This window comes from Sus scrofa, chromosome 1, assembly GCF_054392235.1.
Source record: "Sus scrofa isolate SSC_HxYL_T2T_F1_AM1 chromosome 1, Sscrofa_HxYL_maternal_Yorkshire_Landrace_v2.0, whole genome shotgun sequence".
NCBI lineage: Eukaryota > Metazoa > Chordata > Mammalia > Artiodactyla > Suidae > Sus > Sus scrofa.
This window is the reverse complement of record NC_139383.1, coordinates 151,598,472-151,626,410: the sequence shown is the minus strand read 5'-3', so window position 1 is coordinate 151,626,410 and position 27,939 is coordinate 151,598,472. Positions and strand designations below refer to the sequence as shown.

At 70.5% G+C, this 27,939-nt stretch overlaps 11 non-coding genes across 11 annotated transcripts; all 11 read left to right on the top strand.

The window, feature by feature from the left end:
• Window positions 1–1,188: 1,188 nt before the first annotated feature.
• Window positions 1,189–1,280, top strand: LOC146406526 (small nucleolar RNA SNORD116). The gene has a single exon (XR_014833399.1). It is a non-coding gene; the product is annotated as a small nucleolar RNA SNORD116 (small nucleolar RNA).
• Window positions 1,281–3,806: 2,526 nt separating this feature from the next.
• On the top strand, window positions 3,807–3,898 carry LOC146406525 (small nucleolar RNA SNORD116). The gene has a single exon (XR_014833116.1). It is a non-coding gene; the product is annotated as a small nucleolar RNA SNORD116 (small nucleolar RNA).
• Window positions 3,899–6,444: 2,546 nt separating this feature from the next.
• On the top strand, window positions 6,445–6,536 carry LOC146406524 (small nucleolar RNA SNORD116). Its single transcript, XR_014833103.1, has one exon. It is a non-coding gene; the product is annotated as a small nucleolar RNA SNORD116 (small nucleolar RNA).
• A 2,540-nt stretch (window positions 6,537–9,076) lies between these two features.
• LOC146406523 (small nucleolar RNA SNORD116) lies at window positions 9,077–9,168 on the top strand. Its single transcript, XR_014833098.1, has one exon. It is a non-coding gene; the product is annotated as a small nucleolar RNA SNORD116 (small nucleolar RNA).
• Window positions 9,169–11,710: 2,542 nt separating this feature from the next.
• LOC146406522 (small nucleolar RNA SNORD116) lies at window positions 11,711–11,802 on the top strand. Its single transcript, XR_014833097.1, has one exon. It is a non-coding gene; the product is annotated as a small nucleolar RNA SNORD116 (small nucleolar RNA).
• Window positions 11,803–14,344: 2,542 nt separating this feature from the next.
• Window positions 14,345–14,436, top strand: LOC146406521 (small nucleolar RNA SNORD116). The gene has a single exon (XR_014833094.1). It is a non-coding gene; the product is annotated as a small nucleolar RNA SNORD116 (small nucleolar RNA).
• Window positions 14,437–16,977: 2,541 nt separating this feature from the next.
• On the top strand, window positions 16,978–17,069 carry LOC146406520 (small nucleolar RNA SNORD116). Its single transcript, XR_014833087.1, has one exon. It is a non-coding gene; the product is annotated as a small nucleolar RNA SNORD116 (small nucleolar RNA).
• Window positions 17,070–19,610: 2,541 nt separating this feature from the next.
• LOC146406519 (small nucleolar RNA SNORD116) lies at window positions 19,611–19,702 on the top strand. Its single transcript, XR_014833074.1, has one exon. It is a non-coding gene; the product is annotated as a small nucleolar RNA SNORD116 (small nucleolar RNA).
• Window positions 19,703–22,243: 2,541 nt separating this feature from the next.
• On the top strand, window positions 22,244–22,335 carry LOC146406518 (small nucleolar RNA SNORD116). Its single transcript, XR_014833069.1, has one exon. It is a non-coding gene; the product is annotated as a small nucleolar RNA SNORD116 (small nucleolar RNA).
• A 2,541-nt stretch (window positions 22,336–24,876) lies between these two features.
• On the top strand, window positions 24,877–24,968 carry LOC146406517 (small nucleolar RNA SNORD116). The gene has a single exon (XR_014833068.1). It is a non-coding gene; the product is annotated as a small nucleolar RNA SNORD116 (small nucleolar RNA).
• A 2,541-nt stretch (window positions 24,969–27,509) lies between these two features.
• On the top strand, window positions 27,510–27,601 carry LOC146406516 (small nucleolar RNA SNORD116). The gene has a single exon (XR_014833067.1). It is a non-coding gene; the product is annotated as a small nucleolar RNA SNORD116 (small nucleolar RNA).
• Window positions 27,602–27,939: the final 338 nt, after the last annotated feature.

Below are 27,939 nucleotides of genomic sequence, written 5' to 3'. Positions count from 1 at the left end.
CGCCGGGTAGCGACCACGTCTCGTCAGGGGGTTCGTGCCTGCTGCTGGGCACGGGAACGGCTCCAGGGGGGTCTTACGGGCGCTGAGGGGATTCCGCATCATGGAGAGGTCAAGGGGAGTTGGTGGCCGTCACCCTTCGTCAGGGCAGGGTGGCATCAGTGCTCCCGTGCTGGGGTTCCTGGAGAGCCGGCTGGCACGGACAGACTCTTGTGAGGGCAAGTGGCTGATCGTGCGTCGGATGGGTCCAGCAAAGGAGAGAAAGCTTCGGTGCGCGCGCGCTCGCAGGGAAAGGGTGACAGCGGGTGGGACCGAGAGGGAGAGAGAGAGAGGGAGAGAACAAAGGAAGAGAGAGGGTTTCCGCAGGGGCGGTGAGTCCTGGCGGAAGTCCTGAGGCAGAGGAGGTGCCAGGGGTTTGGGTTTCCCGGTCGTGTCGGGGGTGTGGCGCAGGTTGCCCCAGTGGGCCTGAATGTGCCTCCGTGGGGCACCTTGTTGCCGTGTTGGGGGGCGGGGAGCCGGCCTTGGGGATCCATCTTTCGGGCCCTGGGACGTGGGAGAAGAATGCCGGGGCCTCTCTCTGTGCCCCTGGCACGCCTCTGTGCAGACCGGGCCTGCACCCCCCCTCCCGGCCCCCAGGCAGGGTCCGTGTGGCTGCAGACACCCAGAGAGAGGCGAGGCTGGGGAGGCTGGGGAGGCTGGGGAGCCGTGGCAGCCCGATGCAGTGCGGGTCTCCAGGTGGAGGGGCCCTGGTCCCCTGGCGCCAGCGTGGCCCTTCCTCCTTGTGGAAACCCTTGTGGTGTGTGTGCTCTCTCGCCCTGACCCAGGAGAGCAGCATGGCGGACCCCTGATCTTGTGGCGTGCCACCGAGCGAGGCCGAGGAGCTCCCGCAGCCCAGTGGGCGTGGCGTCCTTGTCGCGGCTCTGTGGAGACCTGGCGATGGTGAGCGGCCCCTGTCCTCAGTGGTGGAGAACTCGCCCTTGGGGCGCTCGTCTGTCCGGAGCCCCGGGCCAGCCCCGCTTCTCGCGGGCTTTGGCCCCGGCAGGCCAGCTCCGGGGGCGTGAGGGGGAGCGTCCCGTCCTGCCCAGTGGCTCGTCTGTCTGGGCACGCCCCCAAACGCTGCCGTGATGGAGCGGGTTGGATGTCCAGGTGCGGAGGCCGTGAATTTGCCTTGCGGCGGCGGAGCCCGTGCTCGGATCGATGATGACTCCCTCTAAAGCATTCCTTGGAAATCTGAACAAAATGAGTGAGAACTCACTACCGTCTCCTCATCGAAACTGAGTTCCGGCACGTGGCGGCCACCGGGGGCTCGGGGGTAGATGGGCCCTTGGCCTTGGGGCCTCTGGGTGTCAGCAGCCACTCGGGTGAGGTCTGGGGAAGGCGGCCGCCTGCCGGGCCCAGGAAGCATGGGGCCCGTGGCCCGGCGCTGGCCTCGGGGGAGAGGCCGCGTGCCCGAGCGTGCTGGAGATCCCGGGCGGCTTCCGCCGGCCTTGGGGGGTTTCGCAAGCCGTCGCGGGGGCCGAAATTTGGGCCCGGCCCGCGAGGCAAGTGTGCGGCCCTAGGGCCCCAGGGGGCGTCCTGGCCCAGGCCGGGCGCCCTTCTCAGGATGCTGTGGGGAGACGGGATCCCGGCAGGGTAGTGTTCTCTTTCTGCTCTGGGGACCCCTGAGGGCCACCTGCTGCAGGGGGTCTGTGGTAGCGGGGGCCCTTGGATCAGGGCCGTCCCCCATGGGAGGGGGGCAGCCTGGGAACCCCTGAGGGCGCTCCCCTGGGACGTCCAGGGATGTTGGGGCGGAGGCTGGGGCTGGGTGGCGAGAAGGGGGCAGCTGAAGTGGTGAGCGACAGGCGGGCAGAGGGAGCCTGCCGGGGACGTGGGTGGACAGGCCCACGTCTGGATGGGCGAGGGGCTCTGGAGGAGGTGCCCTGGCCTCAAGTGGGATGGCGTCAGCGGCTGTGGGAGGCCCGGGTAGGCAAGGACCGCGCGGGCAGGGGCGGGGACGGTCTTGCATGTGGCCTCTCCTCTGGGAGGCGTGGCTCCCCGTGGGGGTCTGGGGAAGGCAGCCGCCAGGTCCCTGGGCCGCGGCGCGGACCGCACCTTGGGGGGGTCCTTTGGGAGGCCACGGGTCGGAGTCCTTCCCGGTGCACGGTCTCCCTCTCCCTGGAGGGTGCGATGCCGAGCCCTTGGACGCCCTGGAGGGGGTGGTCTGCCCGGCAGAGCGAGCCACCCGCGCCACGTGGAGCGCTTCGCCCAGGTCGCCGCGCGGGGGCCTGGGCAGAGCGGGGAGGTCGGCGGCCAGGGACGTCTCTCAGCTGGCAGTGCCTGGGAGGCTGCTCGGGGCGGGTGTCCGGGTCCTGCGGCGGGCGGCTGGATGGCGAGCGGAGACGGGAGGCCTGGGCTTGGGCAGCGGTGGCGGTGTCCTGGCCCCGCCGGTGACGGAGGGCTTTGATGAGGCCCGGCGGCCGCGTGCTTGCCAGGAAGGCCCGGGGCTTGAGGCCCCGGAAGGCCTGGCCCGTTCAGGAGTCCCGGCTGTTTGGGGGAATGTCCCACGCCCTGTGGGGATTTGAGCCGTGTCTCCCGGCCGACTTGGGTGTCCCGGTTGGTGTGTGGTCGGGACTGGGAGGGGCTTGGTGCGGGCGGGAACCGCCGGGTAGCGACCACGTCTCGTCAGGGGGTTCGTGCCTGCTGCTGGGCACGGGAACGGCTCCGGGGGGGTCTTACGGGCGCTGAGGGGATTCCGCATCATGGAGAGGTCAAGGGGAGTTGGTGGCCGTCACCCTTCGTCAGGGCAGGGTAGCGTCAGTGCTCCCGTGCTGGGGTTCCTGGAGAGCCGGCTGGCACGGACAGACTCTTGTGAGGGCAAGTGGCTGATCGTGCGTCGGATGGGTCCAGCAAAGGAGAGAAAGCTTCGGTGCGCGCGCGCTCGCCAGGGAAAGGGTGACAGCGGGTGGGACCGAGAGGGAGAGAGAGAGAGGGAGAGAACAAAGGAAGAGAGAGGGTTTCCGCAGGGGCGGTGAGTCCTGGCGGAAGTCCTGAGGCAGAGGAGGTGCCAGGGGTTTGGGTTTCCCGGTCGTGTCGGGGGTGTGGCGCAGGTTGCCCCAGTGGGCCTGAATGTGCCTCCGTGGGGCACCTTGTTGCAGTGTTGGGGGGCGGGGAGCCGGCCTTGGGGATCCATCTTTCGGGCCCTGGGACGTGGGAGAAGAATGCCGGGGCCTCTCTCTGTGGCCCTGGCACGCCTCTGTGCAGGCCGGGCCTGCACCACCCCCCAGGCAGGGTCCGTGTGGCTGCAGACACCCAGAGAGAGGGGAGGCTGGGGAGGCTGGGGAGCCGTGGCAGCCCGATGCAGTGCGGGTCTCCAGGTGGAGGGGCCCTGGTCCCCTGGCGCCAGCGTGGCCCTTCCTCCTTGTGGAAACCCTTGTGGTGTGTGTGCTCTCTCGCCCTGACCCAGGAGAGCAGCATGGCGGACCCCTGATCTTGTGGCGTGCCACCGCGCGAGGCCGAGGAGCTCCCGCAGCCCAGTGGGCGTGGCGTCCTTGTCGCGGCTCTGTGGAGACCTGGCGATGGTGAGCGGCCCCTGTCCTCAGTGGTGGAGAACTCGCCCTTGGGGCGCTCGTCTGTCCGGAGCCCCGGGCCAGCCCCGCTTCTCGCGGGCTTTGGCCCCGGCAGGCCAGCTCCGGGGGCGTGAGGGGGAGCGTCCCGTCCTGCCCAGTGGCTCGTCTGTCTGGGCACGCCCCCAAACGCTGCCGTGATGGAGCGGGTGGGATGTCCAGGTGCGGAGGCCGTGAATTTGCCTTGCGGCGGCGGAGCCCGTGCTCGGATCGATGATGACTCCCTCTAAAGCATTCCTTGGAAATCTGAACAAAATGAGTGAGAACTCACTACCGTCTCCTCATCGAAACTGAGGTCCGGCACGTGGCGGCCACCGGGGGCTCGGGGGTAGATGGGCCCTTGGCCTTGGGGCCTCTGGGTGTCAGCAGCCACTCGGGTGAGGTCTGGGGAAGGCGGCCGCCTGCCGGGCCCAGGAAGCATGGGGCCCGTCGCCCGGCGCTGGCCTCGGGGGAGAGGCCGCGTGCCCGAGCGTGCTGGAGATCCCGGGCGGCCTCCCGCCGGCCTTGGGGGGTTTCGCAAGCCGTCGCGGGGGCCGAAATTTGGGCCCGGCCCGCGAGGCAAGTGTGCGGCCCTAGGGCCCCAGGGGGCGTCCTGGCCCAGGCCGGGCGCCCTTCTCAGGATGCTGTGGGGAGACGGGATCCCGGCAGGGTAGTGTTCTCTTTCTGCTCTGGGGACCCCTGAGGGCCACCTGCTGCAGGGGGTCTGTGGTAGCGGGGGCCCTTGGATCAGGGCCGTCCCCCATGGGAGGTGGGGAGCCTGGGAACCCCTGAGGGCGCTCCCCTGGGACGTCCAGGGATGTTGGGGCGGAGGCTGGGGCTGGGTGGCGAGAAGGGGGCAGCTGAAGTGGTGAGCGACAGGCGGGCAGAGGGAGCCTGCCGGGGACGTGGGTGGACAGGCCCACGTCTGGATGGGCGAGGGGCTCTGGAGGAGGTGCCCTGGCCTCAAGTGGGATGGCGTCAGCGGCTGTGGGAGGCCCGGGTAGGCAAGGACCGCGCGGGCAGGGGCGGGGACGGTCTTGCATGTGGCCTCTCCTCTGGGAGGCGTGGCTCCCCGTGGGGGTCTGGGGAAGGCAGCCGCCAGGTCCCTGGGCCGCGGCGCTGACCGCACCTTGGGGGGGGTCCTTTGGGAGGCCACGGGTCGGAGTCCTTCCCGGTGCACGGTCTCCCTCTCCCTGGAGGGTGCGATGCCGAGCCCTTGGACGCCCTGGAGGGGGTGGTCTGCCCGGCAGAGCGAGCCACCCGCGCCGCGTGGAGCGCTTCGCCCAGGTCGCCGCGCGGGGGCCTGGGCAGAGCGGGGAGGTCGGCGGCCAGGGACGTCTCTCAGCTGGCAGTGCCTGGGAGGCTGCTCGGGGCGGGTGTCCGGGTCCTGCGGCGGGCGGCTGGATGGCGAGCGGAGACGGGAGGCCTGGGCTTGGGCAGCGGTGGCGGTGTCCTGGCCCCGACGGTGACGGAGGGCTTTGATGAGGCCCGGCGGCCGCGTGCTTGCCAGGAAGGCCCGGGGCTTGAGGCCCTGGAAGGCCTGGCCCGTTCAGGAGTCCCGGCTGTTTGGGGGAATGTCCCACGCCCTGTGGGGATTTGAGCCGTGTCTCCCGGCCGACTTGGGTGTCCCGGTTGGTGTGTGGTCGGGCCTGGGACGGGCGTGGTGCGGGCGGGAACCGCCGGGTAGCGACCACGTCTCGTCAGGGGGTTCGTGCCTGCTGCTGGGCACGGGAACGGCTCCGGGGGGGTCTTACGGGCGCTGAGGGGATTCCGCATCATGGAGAGGTCAAGGGGAGTTGGTGGCCGTCACCCTTCGTCAGGGCAGGGTGGCGTCAGTGCTCCCGTGCTGGGGTTCCTGGAGAGCCGGCTGGCACGGACAGACTCTTGTGAGGGCAAGTGGCTGATCGTGCGTCGGATGGGTCCAGCAAAGGAGAGAAAGCTTCGGTGCGCGCGCGCTCGCCAGGGAAAGGGTGACAGCGGGTGGGACCGAGAGGGAGAGAGAGAGAGGGAGAGAACAAAGGAAGAGAGAGGGTTTCCGCAGGGGCGGTGAGTCCTGGCGGAAGTCCTGAGGCAGAGGAGGTGCCAGGGGTTTGGGTTTCCCGGTCGTGTCGGGGGTGTGGCGCAGGTTGCCCCAGTGGGCCTGAATGTGCCTCCGTGGGGCACCTTGTTGCCGTGTTGGGGGGCGGGGAGCCGGCCTTGGGGATCCATCTTTCGGGCCCTGGGACGTGGGAGAAGAATGCCGGGGCCTCTCTCTGTGCCCCTGGCACGCCTCTGTGCAGGCCGGGCCTGCACCCCCCCGCCCGGCCCCCAGGCAGGGTCCGTGTGGCTGCAGACACCCAGAGCGAGGGGAGGCTGGGGAGGCTGGGGAGGCTGGGGAGCCGTGGCAGCCCGATGCAGTGCGGGTCTCCAGGTGGAGGGGCCCTGGTCCCCTGGCGCCAGCGTGGCCCTTCCTCCTTGTGGAAACCCTTGTGGTGTGTGTGCTCTCTCGCCCTGACCCAGGAGAGCAGCATGGCGGACCCCTGATCTTGTGGCGTGCCACCGCGCGAGGCCGAGGAGCTCCCGCAGCCCAGTGGGCGTGGCGTCCTTGTCGCGGCTCTGTGGAGACCTGGCGATGGTGAGCGGCCCCTGTCCTCAGTGGTGGAGAACTCGCCCTTGGGGCGCTCGTCTGTCCGGAGCCCCGGGCCACCCCCGCTTCTCGCGGGCTTTGGCCCCGGCAGGCCAGCTCCGGGGGCGTGAGGGGGAGCGTCCCGTCCTGCCCAGTGGCTCGTCTGTCTGGGCACGCCCCCAAACGCTGCCGTGATGGAGCGGGTGGGATGTCCAGGTGCGGAGGCCGTGAATTTGCCTTGCGGCGGCGGAGCCCGTGCTCGGATCGATGATGACTCCCTCTAAAGCATTCCTTGGAAATCTGAACAAAATGAGTGAGAACTCACTACCGTCTCCTCATCGAAACTGAGGTCCGGCACGTGGCGGCCACCGGGGGCTCGGGGGTAGATGGGCCCTTGGCCTTGGGGCCTCTGGGTGTCAGCAGCCACTCGGGTGAGGTCTGGGGAAGGCGGCCGCCTGCCGGGCCCAGGAAGCATGGGGCCCGTCGCCCGGCGCTGGCCTCGGGGGAGAGGCCGCGTGCCCGAGCGTGCTGGAGATCCCGGGCGGCCTCCCGCCGGCCTTGGGGGGTTTCGCAAGCCGTCGCGGGGGCCGAAATTTGGGCCCGGCACGCGAGGCAAGTGTGCGGCCCTAGGGCCCCAGGGGGCGTCCTGGCCCAGGCCGGGCGCCCTTCTCAGGATGCTGTGGGGAGACGGGATCCCGGCAGGGTAGTGTTCTCTTTCTGCTCTGGGGACCCCTGAGGGCCACCTGCTGCAGGGGGTCTGTGGTAGCGGGGGCCCTTGGATCAGGGCCGTCCCCCATGGGAGGGGGGGAGCCTGGGAACCCCTGAGGGCGCTCCCCTGGGACGTCCAGGGATGTTGGGGCGGAGGCTGGGGCTGGGTGGCGAGAAGGGGGCAGCTGAAGTGGTGAGCGACAGGCGGGCAGAGGGAGCCTGCCGGGGACGTGGGTGGACAGGCCCACGTCTGGATGGGCGAGGGGCTCTGGAGGAGGTGCCCTGGCCTCAAGTGGGATGGCGTCAGCGGCTGTGGGAGGCCCGGGTAGGCAAGGACCGCGCGGGCAGGGGCGGGGACGGTCTTGCATGTGGCCTCTCCTCTGGGAGGCGTGGCTCCCCGTGGGGGTCTGGGGAAGGCAGCCGCCAGGTCCCTGGGCCGCGGCGCGGACCGCACCTTGGGGGGGTCCTTTGGGAGGCCACGGGTCGGAGTCCTTCCCGGTGCACGGTCTCCCTCTCCCTGGAGGGTGCGATGCCGAGCCCTTGGACGCCCTGGAGGGGGTGGTCTGCCCGGCAGAGCGAGCCACCCGCGCCGCGTGGAGCGCTTCGCCCAGGTCGCCGCGCGGGGGCCTGGGCAGAGCGGGGAGGTCGGCGGCCAGGGACGTCTCTCAGCTGGCAGTGCCTGGGAGGCTGCTCGGGGCGGGTGTCCGGGTCCTGCGGCGGGCGGCTTGATGGCGAGCGGAGACGGGAGGCCTGGGCTTGGGCAGCGGTGGCGGTGTCCTGGCCCCGACGGTGACGGAGGGCTTTGATGAGGCCCGGCGGCCGCGTGCTTGCCAGGAAGGCCCGGGGCTTGAGGCCCCGGAAGGCCTGGCCCGTTCAGGAGTCCCGGCTGTTTGGGGGAATGTCCCACGCCCTGTGGGGATTTGAGCCGTGTCTCCCGGCCGACTTGGGTGTCCCGGTTGGTGTGTGGTCGGGCCTGGGACGGGCGTGGTGCGGGCGGGAACGGCCGGGTAGCGACCACGTCTCGTCAGGGGGTTCGTGCCTGCTGCTGGGCACGGGAACGGCTCCGGGGGGGTCTTACGGGCGCTGAGGGGATTCCGCATCATGGAGAGGTCAAGGGGAGTTGGTGGCCGTCACCCTTCGTCAGGGCAGGGTAGCCTCAGTGCTCCCGTGCTGGGGTTCCTGGAGAGCCGGCTGGCACGGACAGACTCTTGTGAGGGCAAGTGGCTGATCGTGCGTCGGATGGGTCCAGCAAAGGAGAGAAAGCTTCGGTGCGCGCGCGCTCGCCAGGGAAAGGGTGACAGCGGGTGGGACCGAGAGGGAGAGAGAGAGAGGGAGAGAACAAAGGAAGAGAGAGGGTTTCCGCAGGGGCGGTGAGTCCTGGCGGAAGTCCTGAGGCAGAGGAGGTGCCAGGGGTTTGGGTTTCCCGGTCGTGTCGGGGGTGTGGCGCAGGTTGCCCCAGTGGGCCTGAATGTGCCTCCGTGGGGCACCTTGTTGCCGTGTTGGGGGGCGGGGAGCCGGCCTTGGGGATCCATCTTTCGGGCCCTGGGACGTGGGAGAAGAATGCCGGGGCCTCTCTCTGTGCCCCTGGCACGCCTCTGTGCAGGCCGGGCCTGCACCCCCCCCCGCGCCCGTCCCCCAGGCAGGGTCCGTGTGGCTGCAGACACCCAGAGAGAGGGGAGGCTGGGGAGGCTGGGGAGCCGTGGCAGCCCGATGCAGTGCGGGTCTCCAGGTGGAGGGGCCCTGGTCCCCTGGCGCCAGCGTGGCCCTTCCTCCTTGTGGAAACCCTTGTGGTGTGTGTGCTCTCTCGCCCTGACCCAGGAGAGCAGCATGGCGGACCCCTGATCTTGTGGCGTGCCACCGCGAGAGGCCGAGGAGCTCCCGCAGACCAGTGGGCGTGGCGTCCCTGTCGCGGCTCTGTGGAGACCTGGCGATGGTGAGCGGCCCCTGTCCTCAGTGGTGGAGAACTCGCCCTTGGGGCGCTCGTCTGTCCGGAGCCCCGGGCCAGCCCCGCTTCTCGCGGGCTTTGGCCCCGGCAGGCCAGCTCCGGGGGCGTGAGGGGGAGCGTCCCGTCCTGCCCAGTGGCTCGTCTGTCTGGGCACGCCCCCAAACGCTGCCGTGATGGAGCGGGTTGGATGTCCAGGTGCGGAGGCCGTGAATTTGCCTTGTGGCGGCGGAGCCCGTGCTCGGATCGATGATGACTCCCTCTAAAGCATTCCTTGGAAATCTGAACAAAATGAGTGAGAACTCACTACCGTCTCCTCATCGAAACTGAGGTCCGGCACGTGGCGGCCACCGGGGGCTCGGGGGTAGATGGGCCCTTGGCCTTGGGGCCTCTGGGTGTCAGCAGCCACTCGGGTGAGGTCTGGGGAAGGCGGCCGCCTGCCGGGCCCAGGAAGCATGGGGCCCGTGGCCCGGCGCTGGCCTCGGGGGAGAGGCCGCGTGCCCGAGCGTGCTGGAGATCCCGGGCGGCCTCCCGCCGGCCTTGGGGGGTTTCGCAAGCCGTCGCGGGGGCCGAAATTTGGGCCCGGCCCGCGAGGCAAGTGTGCGGCCCTAGGGCCCCAGGGGGCGTCCTGGCCCAGGCCGGGCGCCCTTCTCAGGATGCTGTGGGGAGACGGGATCCCGGCAGGGTAGTGTTCTCTTTCTGCTCTGGGGACCCCTGAGGGCCACCTGCTGCAGGGGGTCTGTGGTAGCGGGGGCCCTTGGATCAGGGCCGTCCCCCATGGGAGGGGGGGAGCCTGGGAACCCCTGAGGGCGCTCCCCTGGGACGTCCAGGGATGTTGGGGCGGAGGCTGGGGCTGGGTGGCGAGAAGGGGGCAGCTGAAGTGGTGAGCGACAGGCGGGCAGAGGGAGCCTGCCGGGGACGTGGGTGGACAGGCCCACGTCTGGATGGGCGAGGGGCTCTGGAGGAGGTGCCCTGGCCTCAAGTGGGATGGCGTCAGCGGCTGTGGGAGGCCCGGGTAGGGAAGGACCGCGCGGGCAGGGGCGGGGACGGTCTTGCATGTGGCCTCTCCTCTGGGAGGCGTGGCTCCCCGTGGGGGTCTGGGGAAGGCAGCCGCCAGGTCCCTGGGCCGCGGCGCTGACCGCACCTTGGGGGGGGTCCTTTGGGAGGCCACGGGTCGGAGTCCTTCCCGGTGCACGGTCTCCCTCTCCCTGGAGGGTGCGATGCCGTTCCCTTGGACGCCCTGGAGGGGGTGGTCTGCCCGGCAGAGCGAGCCACCCGCGCCGCGTGGAGCGCTTCGCCCAGGTCGCGGCGCGGGGGCCTGGGCAGAGCGGGGAGGTCGGCGGCCAGGGACGTCTCTCAGCTGGCAGTGCCTGGGAGGCTGCTCGGGGCGGGTGTCCGGGTCCTGCGGCGGGCGGCTTGATGGCGAGCGGAGACGGGAGGCCTGGGCTTGGGCAGCGGTGGCGGTGTCCTGGCCCCGCCGGTGACGGAGGGCTTTGATGAGGCCCGGCGGCCGCGTGCTTGCCAGGAAGGCCCGGGGCTTGAGGCCCCGGAAGGCCTGGCCCGTTCAGGAGTCCCGGCTGTTTGGGGGAATGTCCCACGCCCTGTGGGGATTTGAGCCGTGTCTCCCGGCCGACTTGGGTGTCCCGGTTGGTGTGTGGTCGGGCCTGGGACGGGCGTGGTGCGGGCGGGAACCGCCGGGTAGCGACCACGTCTCGTCAGGGGGTTCGTGCCTGCTGCTGGGCACGGGAACGGCTCCGGGGGGGTCTTACGGGCGCTGAGGGGATTCCGCATCATGGAGAGGTCAAGGGGAGTTGGTGGCCGTCACCCTTCGTCAGGGCAGGGTGGCATCAGTGCTCCCGTGCTGGGGTTCCTGGAGAGCCGGCTGGCACGGACAGACTCTTGTGAGGGCAAGTGGCTGATCGTGCGTCGGATGGGTCCAGCAAAGGAGAGAAAGCTTCGGTGCGCGCGCGCTCGCCAGGGAAAGGGTGACAGCGGGTGGGACCGAGAGGGAGAGAGAGAGAGGGAGAGAACAAAGGAAGAGAGAGGGTTTCCGCAGGGGCGGTGAGTCCTGGCGGAAGTCCTGAGGCAGAGGAGGTGCCAGGGGTTTGGGTTTCCCGGTCGTGTCGGGGGTGTGGCGCAGGTTGCCCCAGTGGGCCTGAATGTGCCTCCGTGGGGCACCTTGTTGCCGTGTTGGGGGGCGGGGAGCCGGCCTTGGGGATCCATCTTTCGGGCCCTGGGACGTGGGAGAAGAATGCCGGGGCCTCTCTCTGTGCCCCTGGCACGCCTCTGTGCAGGCCGGGCCTGCACCCCCCCCCCGCGCCCGTCCCCCAGGCAGGGTCCGTGTGGCTGCAGACACCCAGAGAGAGGGGAGGCTGGGGAGGCTGGGGAGCCGTGGCAGCCCGATGCAGTGCGGGTCTCCAGGTGGAGGGGCCCTGGTCCCCTGGCGCCAGCGTGGCCCTTCCTCCTTGTGGAAACCCTTGTGGTGTGTGTGCTCTCTCGCCCTGACCCAGGAGAGCAGCATGGCGGACCCCTGATCTTGTGGCGTGCCACCGCGCGAGGCCGAGGAGCTCCCGCAGCCCAGTGGGCGTGGCGTCCTTGTCGCGGCTCTGTGGAGACCTGGCGATGGTGAGCGGCCCCTGTCCTCAGTGGTGGAGAACTCGCCCTTGGGGCGCTCGTCTGTCCGGAGCCCCGGGCCAGCCCCGCTTCTCGCGGGCTTTGGCCCCGGCAGGCCAGCTCCGGGGGCGTGAGGGGGAGCGTCCCGTCCTGCCCAGTGGCTCGTCTGTCTGGGCACGCCCCCAAACGCTGCCGTGATGGAGCGGGTTGGATGTCCAGGTGCGGAGGCCGTGAATTTGCCTTGTGGCGGCGGAGCCCGTGCTCGGATCGATGATGACTCCCTCTAAAGCATTCCTTGGAAATCTGAACAAAATGAGTGAGAACTCACTACCGTCTCCTCATCGAAACTGAGGTCCGGCACGTGGCGGCCACCGGGGGCTCGGGGGTAGATGGGCCCTTGGCCTTGGGGCCTCTGGGTGTCAGCAGCCACTCGGGTGAGGTCTGGGGAAGGCGGCCGCCTGCCGGGCCCAGGAAGCATGGGGCCCGTGGCCCGGCGCTGGCCTCGGGGGAGAGGCCGCGTGCCCGAGCGTGCTGGAGATCCCGGGCGGCCTCCCGCCGGCCTTGGGGGGTTTCGCAAGCCGTCGCGGGGGCCGAAATTTGGGCCCGGCCCGCGAGGCAAGTGTGCGGCCCTAGGGCCCCAGGGGGCGTCCTGGCCCAGGCCCGGCGCCCTTCTCAGGATGCTGTGGGGAGACGGGATCCCGGCAGGGTAGTGTTCTCTTTCTGCTCTGGGGACCCCTGAGGGCCACCTGCTGCAGGGGGTCTGTGGTAGCGGGGGCCCTTGGATCAGGGCTGTCCCCCATGGGAGGGGGGGAGCCTGGGAACCCCTGAGGGCGCTCCCCTGGGACGTCCAGGGATGTTGGGGCGGAGGCTGGGGCTGGGTGGCGAGAAGGGGGCAGCTGAAGTGGTGAGCGACAGGCGGGCAGAGGGAGCCTGCCGGGGACGTGGGTGGACAGGCCCACGTCTGGATGGGCGAGGGGCTCTGGAGGAGGTGCCCTGGCCTCAAGTGGGATGGCGTCAGCGGCTGTGGGAGGCCCGGGTAGGGAAGGACCGCGCGGGCAGGGGCGGGGACGGTCTTGCATGTGGCCTCTCCTCTGGGAGGCGTGGCTCCCCGTGGGGGTCTGGGGAAGGCAGCCGCCAGGTCCCTGGGCCGCGGCGCTGACCGCACCTTGGGGGGGGTCCTTTGGGAGGCCACGGGTCGGAGTCCTTCCCGGTGCACAGTCTCCCTCTCCCTGGAGGGTGCGATGCCGAGCCCTTGGACGCCCTGGAGGGGGTGGTCTGCCCGGCAGAGCGAGCCACCCGCGCCGCGTGGAGCGCTTCGCCCAGGTCGCGGCGCGGGGGCCTGGGCAGAGCGGGGAGGTCGGCGGCCAGGGACGTCTCTCAGCTGGCAGTGCCTGGGAGGCTGCTCGGGGCGGGTGTCTGGGTCCTGCGGCGGGCGGCTGGATGGCGAGCGGAGACGGGAGGCCTGGGCTTGGGCAGCGGTGGCGGTGTCCTGGCCCCGCAGGTGACGGAGGGCTTTGATGAGGCCCGGCGGCCGCGTGCTTGCCAGGAAGGCCCGGGGCTTGAGGCCCCGGAAGGCCTGGCCCGTTCAGGAGTCCCGGCTGTTTGGGGGAATGTCCCACGCCCTGTGGGGATTTGAGCCGTGTCTCCCGGCCGACTTGGGTGTCCCGGTTGGTGTGTGGTCGGGACTGGGAGGGGCTTGGTGCGGGCGGGAACCGCCGGGTAGCGACCACGTCTCGTCAGGGGGTTCGTGCCTGCTGCTGGGCACGGGAACGGCTCCGGGGGGGTCTTACGGGCGCTGAGGGGATTCCGCATCATGGAGAGGTCAAGAGGAGTTGGTGGCCGTCACCCTTCGTCAGGGCAGGGTAGCCTCAGTGCTCCCGTGCTGGGGTTCCTGGAGAGCCGGCTGGCACGGACAGACTCTTGTGAGGGCAAGTGGCTGATCGTGCGTCGGATGGGTCCAGCAAAGGAGAGAAAGCTTCGGTGCGCGCGCGCTCGCCAGGGAAAGGGTGACAGCGGGTGGGACCGAGAGGGAGAGAGAGAGAGGGAGAGAACAAAGGAAGAGAGAGGGTTTCCGCAGGGGCGGTGAGTCCTGGCGGAAGTCCTGAGGCAGAGGAGGTGCCAGGGGTTTGGGTTTCCCGGTCGTGTCGGGGGTGTGGCGCAGGTTGCCCCAGTGGGCCTGAATGTGCCTCCGTGGGGCACCTTGTTGCCGTGTTGGGGGGTGGGGAGCCGGCCTTGGGGATCCATCTTTCGGGCCCTGGGACGTGGGAGAAGAATGCCGGGGCCTCTCTCTGTGCCCCTGGCACGCCTCTGTGCAGGCCGGGCCTGCACCCCCCCCCCGCGCCCGTCCCCCAGGCAGGGTCCGTGTGGCTGCAGACACCCAGAGAGAGGGGAGGCTGGGGAGGCTGGGGAGCCGTGGCAGCCCGATGCAGTGCGGGTCTCCAGGTGGAGGGGCCCTGGTCCCCTGGCGCCAGCGTGGCCCTTCCTCCTTGTGGAAACCCTTGTGGTGTGTGTGCTCTCTCGCCCTGACCCAGGAGAGCAGCATGGCGGACCCCTGATCTTGTGGCGTGCCACCGAGCGAGGCCGAGGAGCTCCCGCAGACCAGTGGGCGTGGCGTCCCTGTCGCGGCTCTGTGGAGACCTGGCGATGGTGAGCGGCCCCTGTCCTCAGTGGTGGAGAACTCGCCCTTGGGGCGCTCGTCTGTCCGGAGCCCCGGGCCAGCCCCGCTTCTCGCGGGCTTTGGCCCCGGCAGGCCAGCTCCGGGGGCGTGAGGGGGAGCGTCCCGTCCTGCCCAGTGGCTCGTCTGTCTGGGCACGCCCCCAAACGCTGCCGTGATGGAGCGGGTTGGATGTCCAGGTGCGGAGGCCGTGAATTTGCCTTGTGGCGGCGGAGCCCGTGCTCGGATCGATGATGACTCCCTCTAAAGCATTCCTTGGAAATCTGAACAAAATGAGTGAGAACTCACTACCGTCTCCTCATCGAAACTGAGGTCCGGCACGTGGCGGCCACCGGGGGCTCGGGGGTAGATGGGCCCTTGGCCTTGGGGCCTCTGGGTGTCAGCAGCCACTCGGGTGAGGTCTGGGGAAGGCGGCCGCCTGCCGGGCCCAGGAAGCATGGGGCCCGTGGCCCGGCGCTGGCCTCGGGGGAGAGGCCGCGTGCCCGAGCGTGCTGGAGATCCCGGGCGGCCTCCCGCCGGCCTTGGGGGGTTTCGCAAGCCGTCGCGGGGGCCGAAATTTGGGCCCGGCCCGCGAGGCAAGTGTGCGGCCCTAGGGCCCCAGGGGGCGTCCTGGCCCAGGCCCGGCGCCCTTCTCAGGATGCTGTGGGGAGACGGGATCCCGGCAGGGTAGTGTTCTCTTTCTGCTCTGGGGACCCCTGAGGGCCACCTGCTGCAGGGGGTCTGTGGTAGCGGGGGCCCTTGGATCAGGGCTGTCCCCCATGGGAGGGGGGGAGCCTGGGAACCCCTGAGGGCGCTCCCCTGGGACGTCCAGGGATGTTGGGGCGGAGGCTGGGGCTGGGTGGCGAGAAGGGGGCAGCTGAAGTGGTGAGCGACAGGCGGGCAGAGGGAGCCTGCCGGGGACGTGGGTGGACAGGCCCACGTCTGGATGGGCGAGGGTCTCTGGAGGAGGTGCCCTGGCCTCAAGTGGGATGGCGTCAGCGGCTGTGGGAGGCCCGGGTAGGGAAGGACCGCGCGGGCAGGGGCGGGGACGGTCTTGCATGTGGCCTCTCCTCTGGGAGGCGTGGCTCCCCGTGGGGGTCTGGGGAAGGCAGCCGCCAGGTCCCTGGGCCGCGGCGCTGACCGCACCTTGGGGGGGGTCCTTTGGGAGGCCATGGCTCGGAGTCCTTCCCGGTGCACAGTCTCCCTCTCCCTGGAGGGTGCGATGCCGAGCCCTTGGACGCCCTGGAGGGGGTGGTCTGCCCGGCAGAGCGAGCCACCCGCGCCGCGTGGAGCGCTTCGCCCAGGTCGCGGCGCGGGGGCCTGGGCAGAGCGGGGAGGTCGGCGGCCAGGGACGTCTCTCAGCTGGCAGTGCCTGGGAGGCTGCTCGGGGCGGGTGTCCGGGTCCTGCGGCGGGCGGCTGGATGGCGAGCGGAGACGGGAGGCCTGGGCTTGGGCAGCGGTGGCGGTGTCCTGGCCCCGCCGGTGACGGAGGGCTTTGATGAGGCCCGGCGGCCGCGTGCTTGCCAGGAAGGCCCGGGGCTTGAGGCCCCGGAAGGCCTGGCCCGTTCAGGAGTCCCGGCTGTTTGGGGGAATGTCCCACGCCCTGTGGGGATTTGAGCCGTGTCTCCCGGCCGACTTGGGTGTCCCGGTTGGTGTGTGGTCGGGACTGGGAGGGGCTTGGTGCGGGCGGGAACCGCCGGGTAGCGACCACGTCTCGTCAGGGGGTTCGTGCCTGCTGCTGGGCACGGGAACGGCTCCGGGGGGGTCTTACGGGCGCTGAGGGGATTCCGCATCATGGAGAGGTCAAGGGGAGTTGGTGGCCGTCACCCTTCGTCAGGGCAGGGTGGCGTCAGTGCTCCCGTGCTGGGGTTCCTGGAGAGCCGGCTGGCACGGACAGACTCTTGTGAGGGCAAGTGGCTGATCGTGCGTCGGATGGGTCCAGCAAAGGAGAGAAAGCTTCGGTGCGCGCGCGCTCGCCAGGGAAAGGGTGACAGCGGGTGGGACCGAGAGGGAGAGAGAGAGAGGGAGAGAACAAAGGAAGAGAGAGGGTTTCCGCAGGGGCGGTGAGTCCTGGCGGAAGTCCTGAGGCAGAGGAGGTGCCAGGGGTTTGGGTTTCCCGGTCGTGTCGGGGGTGTGGCGCAGGTTGCCCCAGTGGGCCTGAATGTGCCTCCGTGGGGCACCTTGTTGCCGTGTTGGGGGGTGGGGAGCCGGCCTTGGGGATCCATCTTTCGGGCCCTGGGACGTGGGAGAAGAATGCCGGGGCCTCTCTCTGTGCCCCTGGCACGCCTCTGTGCAGGCCGGGCCTGCACCCCCCCCCGCGCCCGTCCCCCAGGCAGGGTCCGTGTGGCTGCAGACACCCAGAGAGAGGGGAGGCTGGGGAGGCTGGGGAGCCGTGGCAGCCCGATGCAGTGCGGGTCTCCAGGTGGAGGGGCCCTGGTCCCCTGGCGCCAGCGTGGCCCTTCCTCCTTGTGGAAACCCTTGTGGTGTGTGTGCTCTCTCGCCCTGACCCAGGAGAGCAGCATGGCGGACCCCTGATCTTGTGGCGTGCCACCGAGCGAGGCCGAGGAGCTCCCGCAGACCAGTGGGCGTGGCGTCCCTGTCGCGGCTCTGTGGAGACCTGGCGATGGTGAGCGGCCCCTGTCCTCAGTGGTGGAGAACTCGCCCTTGGGGCGCTCGTCTGTCCGGAGCCCCGGGCCAGCCCCGCTTCTCGCGGGCTTTGGCCCCGGCAGGCCAGCTCCGGGGGCGTGAGGGGGAGCGTCCCGTCCTGCCCAGTGGCTCGTCTGTCTGGGCACGCCCCCAAACGCTGCCGTGATGGAGCGGGTGGGATGTCCAGGTGCGGAGGCCGTGAATTTGCCTTGCGGCGGCGGAGCCCGTGCTCGGATCGATGATGACTCCCTCTAAAGCATTCCTTGGAAATCTGAACAAAATGAGTGAGAACTCACTACCGTCTCCTCATCGAAACTGAGGTCCGGCACGTGGCGGCCACCGGGGGCTCGGGGGTAGATGGGCCCTTGGCCTTGGGGCCTCTGGGTGTCAGCAGCCACTCGGGTGAGGTCTGGGGAAGGCGGCCGCCTGCCGGGCCCAGGAAGCATGGGGCCCGTGGCCCGGCGCTGGCCTCGGGGGAGAGGCCGCTTGCCCGAGCGTGCTGGAGATCCCGGGCGGCCTCCCGCCGGCCTTGGGGGGTTTCGCAAGCCGTCGCGGGGGCCGAAATTTGGGCCCGGCCCGCGAGGCAAGTGTGCGGCCCTAGGGCCCCAGGGGGCGTCCTGGCCCAGGCCCGGCGCCCTTCTCAGGATGCTGTGGGGAGACGGGATCCCGGCAGGGTAGTGTTCTCTTTCTGCTCTGGGGACCCCTGAGGGCCACCTGCTGCAGGGGGTCTGTGGTAGCGGGGGCCCTTGGATCAGGGCTGTCCCCCATGGGAGGGGGGGAGCCTGGGAACCCCTGAGGGCGCTCCCCTGGGACGTCCAGGGATGTTGGGGCGGAGGCTGGGGCTGGGTGGCGAGAAGGGGGCAGCTGAAGTGGTGAGCGACAGGCGGGCAGAGGGAGCCTGCCGGGGACGTGGGTGGACAGGCCCACGTCTGGATGGGCGAGGGGCTCTGGAGGAGGTGCCCTGGCCTCAAGTGGGATGGCGTCAGCGGCTGTGGGAGGCCCGGGTAGGGAAGGACCGCGCGGGCAGGGGCGGGGACGGTCTTGCATGTGGCCTCTCCTCTGGGAGGCGTGGCTCCCCGTGGGGGTCTGGGGAAGGCAGCCGCCAGGTCCCTGGGCCGCGGCGCTGACCGCACCTTGGGGGGGGTCCTTTGGGAGGCCACGGGTCGGAGTCCTTCCCGGTGCACAGTCTCCCTCTCCCTGGAGGGTGCGATGCCGAGCCCTTGGACGCCCTGGAGGGGGTGGTCTGCCCGGCAGAGCGAGCCACCCGCGCCGCGTGGAGCGCTTCGCCCAGGTCGCGGCGCGGGGGCCTGGGCAGAGCGGGGAGGTCGGCGGCCAGGGACGTCTCTCAGCTGGCAGTGCCTGGGAGGCTGCTCGGGGCGGGTGTCTGGGTCCTGCGGCGGGCGGCTGGATGGCGAGCGGAGACGGGAGGCCTGGGCTTGGGCAGCGGTGGCGGTGTCCTGGCCCCGCAGGTGACGGAGGGCTTTGATGAGGCCCGGCGGCCGCGTGCTTGCCAGGAAGGCCCGGGGCTTGAGGCCCCGGAAGGCCTGGCCCGTTCAGGAGTCCCGGCTGTTTGGGGGAATGTCCCACGCCCTGTGGGGATTTGAGCCGTGTCTCCCGGCCGACTTGGGTGTCCCGGTTGGTGTGTGGTCGGGCCTGGGACGGGCGTGGTGCGGGCGGGAACCGCCGGGTAGCGACCACGTCTCGTCAGGGGGTTCGTGCCTGCTGCTGGGCACGGGAACGGCTCCGGGGGGGTCTTACGGGCGCTGAGGGGATTCCGCATCATGGAGAGGTCAAGGGGAGTTGGTGGCCGTCACCCTTCGTCAGGGCAGGGTAGCGTCAGTGCTCCCGTGCTGGGGTTCCTGGAGAGCCGGCTGGCACGGACAGACTCTTGTGAGGGCAAGTGGCTGATCGTGCGTCGGATGGGTCCAGCAAAGGAGAGAAAGCTTCGGTGCGCGCGCGCTCGCCAGGGAAAGGGTGACAGCGGGTGGGACCGAGAGGGAGAGAGAGAGAGGGAGAGAACAAAGGAAGAGAGAGGGTTTCCGCAGGGGCGGTGAGTCCTGGCGGAAGTCCTGAGGCAGAGGAGGTGCCAGGGGTTTGGGTTTCCCGGTCGTGTCGGGGGTGTGGCGCAGGTTGCCCCAGTGGGCCTGAATGTGCCTCCGTGGGGCACCTTGTTGCCGTGTTGGGGGGCGGGGAGCCGGCCTTGGGGATCCATCTTTCGGGCCCTGGGACGTGGGAGAAGAATGCCGGGGCCTCTCTCTGTGCCCCTGGCACGCCTCTGTGCAGGCCGGGCCTGCACCCCCCCCCGCGCCCGTCCCCCAGGCAGGGTCCGTGTGGCTGCAGACACCCAGAGAGAGGGGAGGCTGGGGAGGCTGGGGAGCCGTGGCAGCCCGATGCAGTGCGGGTCTCCAGGTGGAGGGGCCCTGGTCCCCTGGCGCCAGCGTGGCCCTTCCTCCTTGTGGAAACCCTTGTGGTGTGTGTGCTCTCTCGCCCTGACCCAGGAGAGCAGCATGGCGGACCCCTGATCTTGTGGCGTGCCACCGAGCGAGGCCGAGGAGCTCCCGCAGACCAGTGGGCGTGGCGTCCCTGTCGCGGCTCTGTGGAGACCTGGCGATGGTGAGCGGCCCCTGTCCTCAGTGGTGGAGAACTCGCCCTTGGGGCGCTCGTCTGTCCGGAGCCCCGGGCCAGCCCCGCTTCTCGCGGGCTTTGGCCCCGGCAGGCCAGCTCCGGGGGCGTGAGGGGGAGCGTCCCGTCCTGCCCAGTGGCTCGTCTGTCTGGGCACGCCCCCAAACGCTGCCGTGATGGAGCGGGTTGGATGTCCAGGTGCGGAGGCCGTGAATTTGCCTTGCGGCGGCGGAGCCCGTGCTCGGATCGATGATGACTCCCTCTAAAGCATTCCTTGGAAATCTGAACAAAATGAGTGAGAACTCACTACCGTCTCCTCATCGAAACTGAGGTCCGGCACGTGGCGGCCACCGGGGGCTCGGGGGTAGATGGGCCCTTGGCCTTGGGGCCTCTGGGTGTCAGCAGCCACTCGGGTGAGGTCTGGGGAAGGCGGCCGCCTGCCGGGCCCAGGAAGCATGGGGCCCGTGGCCCGGCGCTGGCCTCGGGGGAGAGGCCGCGTGCCCGAGCGTGCTGGAGATCCCGGGCGGCCTCCCGCCGGCCTTGGGGGGTTTCGCAAGCCGTCGCGGGGGCCGAAATTTGGGCCCGGCCCGCGAGGCAAGTGTGCGGCCCTAGGGCCCCAGGGGGCGTCCTGGCCCAGGCCCGGCGCCCTTCTCAGGATGCTGTGGGGAGACGGGATCCCGGCAGGGTAGTGTTCTCTTTCTGCTCTGGGGACCCCTGAGGGCCACCTGCTGCAGGGGGTCTGTGGTAGCGGGGGCCCTTGGATCAGGGCTGTCCCCCATGGGAGGGGGGGAGCCTGGGAACCCCTGAGGGCGCTCCCCTGGGACGTCCAGGGATGTTGGGGCGGAGGCTGGGGCTGGGTGGCGAGAAGGGGGCAGCTGAAGTGGTGAGCGACAGGCGGGCAGAGGGAGCCTGCCGGGGACGTGGGTGGACAGGCCCACGTCTGGATGGGCGAGGGTCTCTGGAGGAGGTGCCCTGGCCTCAAGTGGGATGGCGTCAGCGGCTGTGGGAGGCCCGGGTAGGGAAGGACCGCGCGGGCAGGGGCGGGGACGGTCTTGCATGTGGCCTCTCCTCTGGGAGGCGTGGCTCCCCGTGGGGGTCTGGGGAAGGCAGCCGCCAGGTCCCTGGGCCGCGGCGCTGACCGCACCTTGGGGGGGGTCCTTTGGGAGGCCACGGGTCGGAGTCCTTCCCGGTGCACAGTCTCCCTCTCCCTGGAGGGTGCGATGCCGAGCCCTTGGACGCCCTGGAGGGGGTGGTCTGCCCGGCAGAGCGAGCCACCCGCGCCGCGTGGAGCGCTTCGCCCAGGTCGCGGCGCGGGGGCCTGGGCAGAGCGGGGAGGTCGGCGGCCAGGGACGTCTCTCAGCTGGCAGTGCCTGGGAGGCTGCTCGGGGCGGGTGTCCGGGTCCTGCGGCGGGCGGCTGGATGGCGAGCGGAGACGGGAGGCCTGGGCTTGGGCAGCGGTGGCGGTGTCCTGGCCCCGCAGGTGACGGAGGGCTTTGATGAGGCCCGGCGGCCGCGTGCTTGCCAGGAAGGCCCGGGGCTTGAGGCCCCGGAAGGCCTGGCCCGTTCAGGAGTCCCGGCTGTTTGGGGGAATGTCCCACGCCCTGTGGGGATTTGAGCCGTGTCTCCCGGCCGACTTGGGTGTCCCGGTTGGTGTGTGGTCGGGACTGGGAGGGGCTTGGTGCGGGCGGGAACCGCCGGGTAGCGACCACGTCTCGTCAGGGGGTTCGTGCCTGCTGCTGGGCACGGGAACGGCTCCGGGGGGGTCTTACGGGCGCTGAGGGGATTCCGCATCATGGAGAGGTCAAGGGGAGTTGGTGGCCGTCACCCTTCGTCAGGGCAGGGTAGCCTCAGTGCTCCCGTGCTGGGGTTCCTGGAGAGCCGGCTGGCACGGACAGACTCTTGTGAGGGCAAGTGGCTGATCGTGCGTCGGATGGGTCCAGCAAAGGAGAGAAAGCTTCGGTGCGCGCGCGCTCGCCAGGGAAAGGGTGACAGCGGGTGGGACCGAGAGGGAGAGAGAGAGAGGGAGAGAACAAAGGAAGAGAGAGGGTTTCCGCAGGGGCGGTGAGTCCTGGCGGAAGTCCTGAGGCAGAGGAGGTGCCAGGGGTTTGGGTTTCCCGGTCGTGTCGGGGGTGTGGCGCAGGTTGCCCCAGTGGGCCTGAATGTGCCTCCGTGGGGCACCTTGTTGCCGTGTTGGGGGGCGGGGAGCCGGCCTTGGGGATCCATCTTTCGGGCCCTGGGACGTGGGAGAAGAATGCCGGGGCCTCTCTCTGTGCCCCTGGCACGCCTCTGTGCAGGCCGGGCCTGCACCCCCCCCCGCGCCCGTCCCCCAGGCAGGGTCCGTGTGGCTGCAGACACCCAGAGAGAGGGGAGGCTGGGGAGGCTGGGGAGCCGTGGCAGCCCGATGCAGTGCGGGTCTCCAGGTGGAGGGGCCCTGGTCCCCTGGCGCCAGCGTGGCCCTTCCTCCTTGTGGAAACCCTTGTGGTGTGTGTGCTCTCTCGCCCTGACCCAGGAGAGCAGCATGGCGGACCCCTGATCTTGTGGCGTGCCACCGAGCGAGGCCGAGGAGCTCCCGCAGACCAGTGGGCGTGGCGTCCCTGTCGCGGCTCTGTGGAGACCTGGCGATGGTGAGCGGCCCCTGTCCTCAGTGGTGGAGAACTCGCCCTTGGGGCGCTCGTCTGTCCGGAGCCCCGGGCCAGCCCCGCTTCTCGCGGGCTTTGGCCCCGGCAGGCCAGCTCCGGGGGCGTGAGGGGGAGCGTCCCGTCCTGCCCAGTGGCTCGTCTGTCTGGGCACGCCCCCAAACGCTGCCGTGATGGAGCGGGTTGGATGTCCAGGTGCGGAGGCCGTGAATTTGCCTTGTGGCGGCGGAGCCCGTGCTCGGATCGATGATGACTCCCTCTAAAGCATTCCTTGGAAATCTGAACAAAATGAGTGAGAACTCACTACCGTCTCCTCATCGAAACTGAGGTCCGGCACGTGGCGGCCACCGGGGGCTCGGGGGTAGATGGGCCCTTGGCCTTGGGGCCTCTGGGTGTCAGCAGCCACTCGGGTGAGGTCTGGGGAAGGCGGCCGCCTGCCGGGCCCAGGATGCATGGGGCCCGTGGCCCGGCGCTGGCCTCGGGGGAGAGGCCGCGTGCCCGAGCGTGCTGGAGATCCCGGGCGGCCTCCCGCCGGCCTTGGGGGGTTTCGCAAGCCGTCGCGGGGGCCGAAATTTGGGCCCGGCCCGCGAGGCAAGTGTGCGGCCCTAGGGCCCCAGGGGGCGTCCTGGCCCAGGCCCGGCGCCCTTCTCAGGATGCTGTGGGGAGACGGGATCCCGGCAGGGTAGTGTTCTCTTTCTGCTCTGGGGACCCCTGAGGGCCACCTGCTGCAGGGGGTCTGTGGTAGCGGGGGCCCTTGGATCAGGGCTGTCCCCCATGGGAGGGGGGGAGCCTGGGAACCCCTGAGGGCGCTCCCCTGGGACGTCCAGGGATGTTGGGGCGGAGGCTGGGGCTGGGTGGCGAGAAGGGGGCAGCTGAAGTGGTGAGCGACAGGCGGGCAGAGGGAGCCTGCCGGGGACGTGGGTGGACAGGCCCACGTCTGGATGGGCGAGGGGCTCTGGAGGAGGTGCCCTGGCCTCAAGTGGGATGGCGTCAGCGGCTGTGGGAGGCCCGGGTAGGGAAGGACCGCGCGGGCAGGGGCGGGGACGGTCTTGCATGTGGCCTCTCCTCTGGGAGGCGTGGCTCCCCGTGGGGGTCTGGGGAAGGCAGCCGCCAGGTCCCTGGGCCGCGGCGCTGACCGCACCTTGGGGGGGGTCCTTTGGGAGGCCACGGGTCGGAGTCCTTCCCGGTGCACAGTCTCCCTCTCCCTGGAGGGTGCGATGCCGAGCCCTTGGACGCCCTGGAGGGGGTGGTCTGCCCGGCAGAGCGAGCCACCCGCGCCGCGTGGAGCGCTTCGCCCAGGTCGCGGCGCGGGGGCCTGGGCAGAGCGGGGAGGTCGGCGGCCAGGGACGTCTCTCAGCTGGCAGTGCCTGGGAGGCTGCTCGGGGCGGGTGTCCGGGTCCTGCGGCGGGCGGCTGGATGGCGAGCGGAGACGGGAGGCCTGGGCTTGGGCAGCGGTGGCGGTGTCCTGGCCCCGCAGGTGACGGAGGGCTTTGATGAGGCCCGGCGGCCGCGTGCTTGCCAGGAAGGCCCGGGGCTTGAGGCCCCGGAAGGCCTGGCCCGTTCAGGAGTCCCGGCTGTTTGGGGGAATGTCCCACGCCCTGTGGGGATTTGAGCCGTGTCTCCCGGCCGACTTGGGTGTCCCGGTTGGTGTGTGGTCGGGACTGGGAGGGGCTTGGTGCGGGCGGGAACCGCCGGGTAGCGACCACGTCTCGTCAGGGGGTTCGTGCCTGCTGCTGGGCACGGGAACGGCTCCGGGGGGGTCTTACGGGCGCTGAGGGGATTCCGCATCATGGAGAGGTCAAGGGGAGTTGGTGGCCGTCACCCTTCGTCAGGGCAGGGTAGCCTCAGTGCTCCCGTGCTGGGGTTCCTGGAGAGCCGGCTGGCACGGACAGACTCTTGTGAGGGCAAGTGGCTGATCGTGCGTCGGATGGGTCCAGCAAAGGAGAGAAAGCTTCGGTGCGCGCGCGCTCGCCAGGGAAAGGGTGACAGCGGGTGGGACCGAGAGGGAGAGAGAGAGAGGGAGAGAACAAAGGAAGAGAGAGGGTTTCCGCAGGGGCGGTGAGTCCTGGCGGAAGTCCTGAGGCAGAGGAGGTGCCAGGGGTTTGGGTTTCCCGGTCGTGTCGGGGGTGTGGCGCAGGTTGCCCCAGTGGGCCTGAATGTGCCTCCGTGGGGCACCTTGTTGCCGTGTTGGGGGGTGGGGAGCCGGCCTTGGGGATCCATCTTTCGGGCCCTGGGACGTGGGAGAAGAATGCCGGGGCCTCTCTCTGTGCCCCTGGCACGCCTCTGTGCAGGCCGGGCCTGCACCCCCCCCCGCGCCCGTCCCCCAGGCAGGGTCCGTGTGGCTGCAGACACCCAGAGAGAGGGGAGGCTGGGGAGGCTGGGGAGCCGTGGCAGCCCGATGCAGTGCGGGTCTCCAGGTGGAGGGGCCCTGGTCCCCTGGCGCCAGCGTGGCCCTTCCTCCTTGTGGAAACCCTTGTGGTGTGTGTGCTCTCTCGCCCTGACCCAGGAGAGCAGCATGGCGGACCCCTGATCTTGTGGCGTGCCACCGAGCGAGGCCGAGGAGCTCCCGCAGACCAGTGGGCGTGGCGTCCCTGTCGCGGCTCTGTGGAGACCTGGCGATGGTGAGCGGCCCCTGTCCTCAGTGGTGGAGAACTCGCCCTTGGGGCGCTCGTCTGTCCGGAGCCCCGGGCCAGCCCCGCTTCTCGCGGGCTTTGGCCCCGGCAGGCCAGCTCCGGGGGCGTGAGGGGGAGCGTCCCGTCCTGCCCAGTGGCTCGTCTGTCTGGGCACGCCCCCAAACGCTGCCGTGATGGAGCGGGTGGGATGTCCAGGTGCGGAGGCCGTGAATTTGCCTTGCGGCGGCGGAGCCCGTGCTCGGATCGATGATGACTCCCTCTAAAGCATTCCTTGGAAATCTGAACAAAATGAGTGAGAACTCACTACCGTCTCCTCATCGAAACTGAGGTCCGGCACGTGGCGGCCACCGGGGGCTCGGGGGTAGATGGGCCCTTGGCCTTGGGGCCTCTGGGTGTCAGCAGCCACTCGGGTGAGGTCTGGGGAAGGCGGCCGCCTGCCGGGCCCAGGAAGCATGGGGCCCGTGGCCCGGCGCTGGCCTCGGGGGAGAGGCCGCTTGCCCGAGCGTGCTGGAGATCCCGGGCGGCCTCCCGCCGGCCTTGGGGGGTTTCGCAAGCCGTCGCGGGGGCCGAAATTTGGGCCCGGCCCGCGAGGCAAGTGTGCGGCCCTAGGGCCCCAGGGGGCGTCCTGGCCCAGGCCCGGCGCCCTTCTCAGGATGCTGTGGGGAGACGGGATCCCGGCAGGGTAGTGTTCTCTTTCTGCTCTGGGGACCCCTGAGGGCCACCTGCTGCAGGGGGTCTGTGGTAGCGGGGGCCCTTGGATCAGGGCTGTCCCCCATGGGAGGGGGGGAGCCTGGGAACCCCTGAGGGCGCTCCCCTGGGACGTCCAGGGATGTTGGGGCGGAGGCTGGGGCTGGGTGGCGAGAAGGGGGCAGCTGAAGTGGTGAGCGACAGGCGGGCAGAGGGAGCCTGCCGGGGACGTGGGTGGACAGGCCCACGTCTGGATGGGCGAGGGGCTCTGGAGGAGGTGCCCTGGCCTCAAGTGGGATGGCGTCAGCGGCTGTGGGAGGCCCGGGTAGGGAAGGACCGCGCGGGCAGGGGCGGGGACGGTCTTGCATGTGGCCTCTCCTCTGGGAGGCGTGGCTCCCCGTGGGGGTCTGGGGAAGGCAGCCGCCAGGTCCCTGGGCCGCGGCGCTGACCGCACCTTGGGGGGGGTCCTTTGGGAGGCCACGGGTCGGAGTCCTTCCCGGTGCACGGTCTCCCTCTCCCTGGAGGGTGCGATGCCGAGCCCTTGGACGCCCTGGAGGGGGTGGTCTGCCCGGCAGAGCGAGCCACCCGCGCCGCGTGGAGCGCTTCGCCCAGGTCGCGGCGCAGGGGCCTGGGCAGAGCGGGGAGGTCGGCGGCCAGGGACGTCTCTCAGCTGGCAGTGCCTGGGAGGCTGCTCGGGGCGGGTGTCTGGGTCCTGCGGCGGGCGGCTGGATGGCGAGCGGAGACGGGAGGCCTGGGCTTGGGCAGCGGTGGCGGTGTCCTGGCCCCGCAGGTGACGGAGGGCTTTGATGAGGCCCGGCGGCCGCGTGCTTGCCAGGAAGGCCCGGGGCTTGAGGCCCCGGAAGGCCTGGCCCGTTCAGGAGTCCCGGCTGTTTGGGGGAATGTCCCACGCCCTGTGGGGATTTGAGCCGTGTCTCCCGGCCGACTTGGGTGTCCCGGTTGGTGTGTGGTCGGGCCTGGGACGGGCGTGGTGCGGGCGGGAACCGCCGGGTAGCGACCACGTCTCGTCAGGGGGTTCGTGCCTGCTGCTGGGCACGGGAACGGCTCCGGGGGGGTCTTACGGGCGCTGAGGGGATTCCGCATCATGGAGAGGTCAAGGGGAGTTGGTGGCCGTCACCCTTCGTCAGGGCAGGGTAGCATCAGTGCGCCCGTGCTGGGGTTCCTGGAGAGCCGGCTGGCACGGACAGACTCTTGTGAGGGCAAGTGGCTGATCGTGCGTCGGATGGGTCCAGCAAAGGAGAGAAAGCTTCGGTGCGCGCGCGCTCGCCAGGGAAAGGGTGACAGCGGGTGGGACCGAGAGGGAGAGAGAGAGAGGGAGAGAACAAAGGAAGAGAGAGGGTTTCCGCAGGGGCGGTGAGTCCTGGCGGAAGTCCTGAGGCAGAGGAGGTGCCAGGGGTTTGGGTTTCCCGGTCGTGTCGGGGGTGTGGCGCAGGTTGCCCCAGTGGGCCTGAATGTGCCTCCGTGGGGCACCTTGTTGCCGTGTTGGGGGGCGGGGAGCCGGCCTTGGGGATCCATCTTTCGGGCCCTGGGACGTGGGAGAAGAATGCCGGGGCCTCTCTCTGTGCCCCTGGCACGCCTCTGTGCAGGCCGGGCCTGCACCCCCCCCCGCGCCCGTCCCCCAGGCAGGGTCCGTGTGGCTGCAGACACCCAGAGAGAGGGGAGGCTGGGGAGGCTGGGGAGCCGTGGCAGCCCGATGCAGTGCGGGTCTCCAGGTGGAGGGGCCCTGGTCCCCTGGCGCCAGCGTGGCCCTTCCTCCTTGTGGAAACCCTTGTGGTGTGTGTGCTCTCTCGCCCTGACCCAGGAGAGCAGCATGGCGGACCCCTGATCTTGTGGCGTGCCACCGAGCGAGGCCGAGGAGCTCCCGAAGACCAGTGGGCGTGGCGTCCCTGTCGCGGCTCTGTGGAGACCTGGCGATGGTGAGCGGCCCCTGTCCTCAGTGGTGGAGAACTCGCCCTTGGGGCGCTCGTCTGTCCGGAGCCCCGGGCCAGCCCCGCTTCTCGCGGGCTTTGGCCCCGGCAGGCCAGCTCCGGGGGCGTGAGGGGGAGCGTCCCGTCCTGCCCAGTGGCTCGTCTGTCTGGGCACGCCCCCAAACGCTGCCGTGATGGAGCGGGTTGGATGTCCAGGTGCGGAGGCCGTGAATTTGCCTTGCGGCGGCGGAGCCCGTGCTCGGATCGATGATGACTCCCTCTAAAGCATTCCTTGGAAATCTGAACAAAATGAGTGAGAACTCACTACCGTCTCCTCATCGAAACTGAGGTCCGGCACGTGGCGGCCACCGGGGGCTCGGGGGTAGATGGGCCCTTGGCCTTGGGGCCTCTGGGTGTCAGCAGCCACTCGGGTGAGGTCTGGGGAAGGCGGCCGCCTGCCGGGCCCAGGAAGCATGGGGCCCGTGGCCCGGCGCTGGCCTCGGGGGAGAGGCCGCGTGCCCGAGCGTGCTGGAGATCCCGGGCGGCCTCCCGCCGGCCTTGGGGGGTTTCGCAAGCCGTCGCGGGGGCCGAAATTTGGGCCCGGCCCGCGAGGCAAGTGTGCGGCCCTAGGGCCCCAGGGGGCGTCCTGGCCCAGGCCCGGCGCCCTTCTCAGGATGCTGTGGGGAGACGG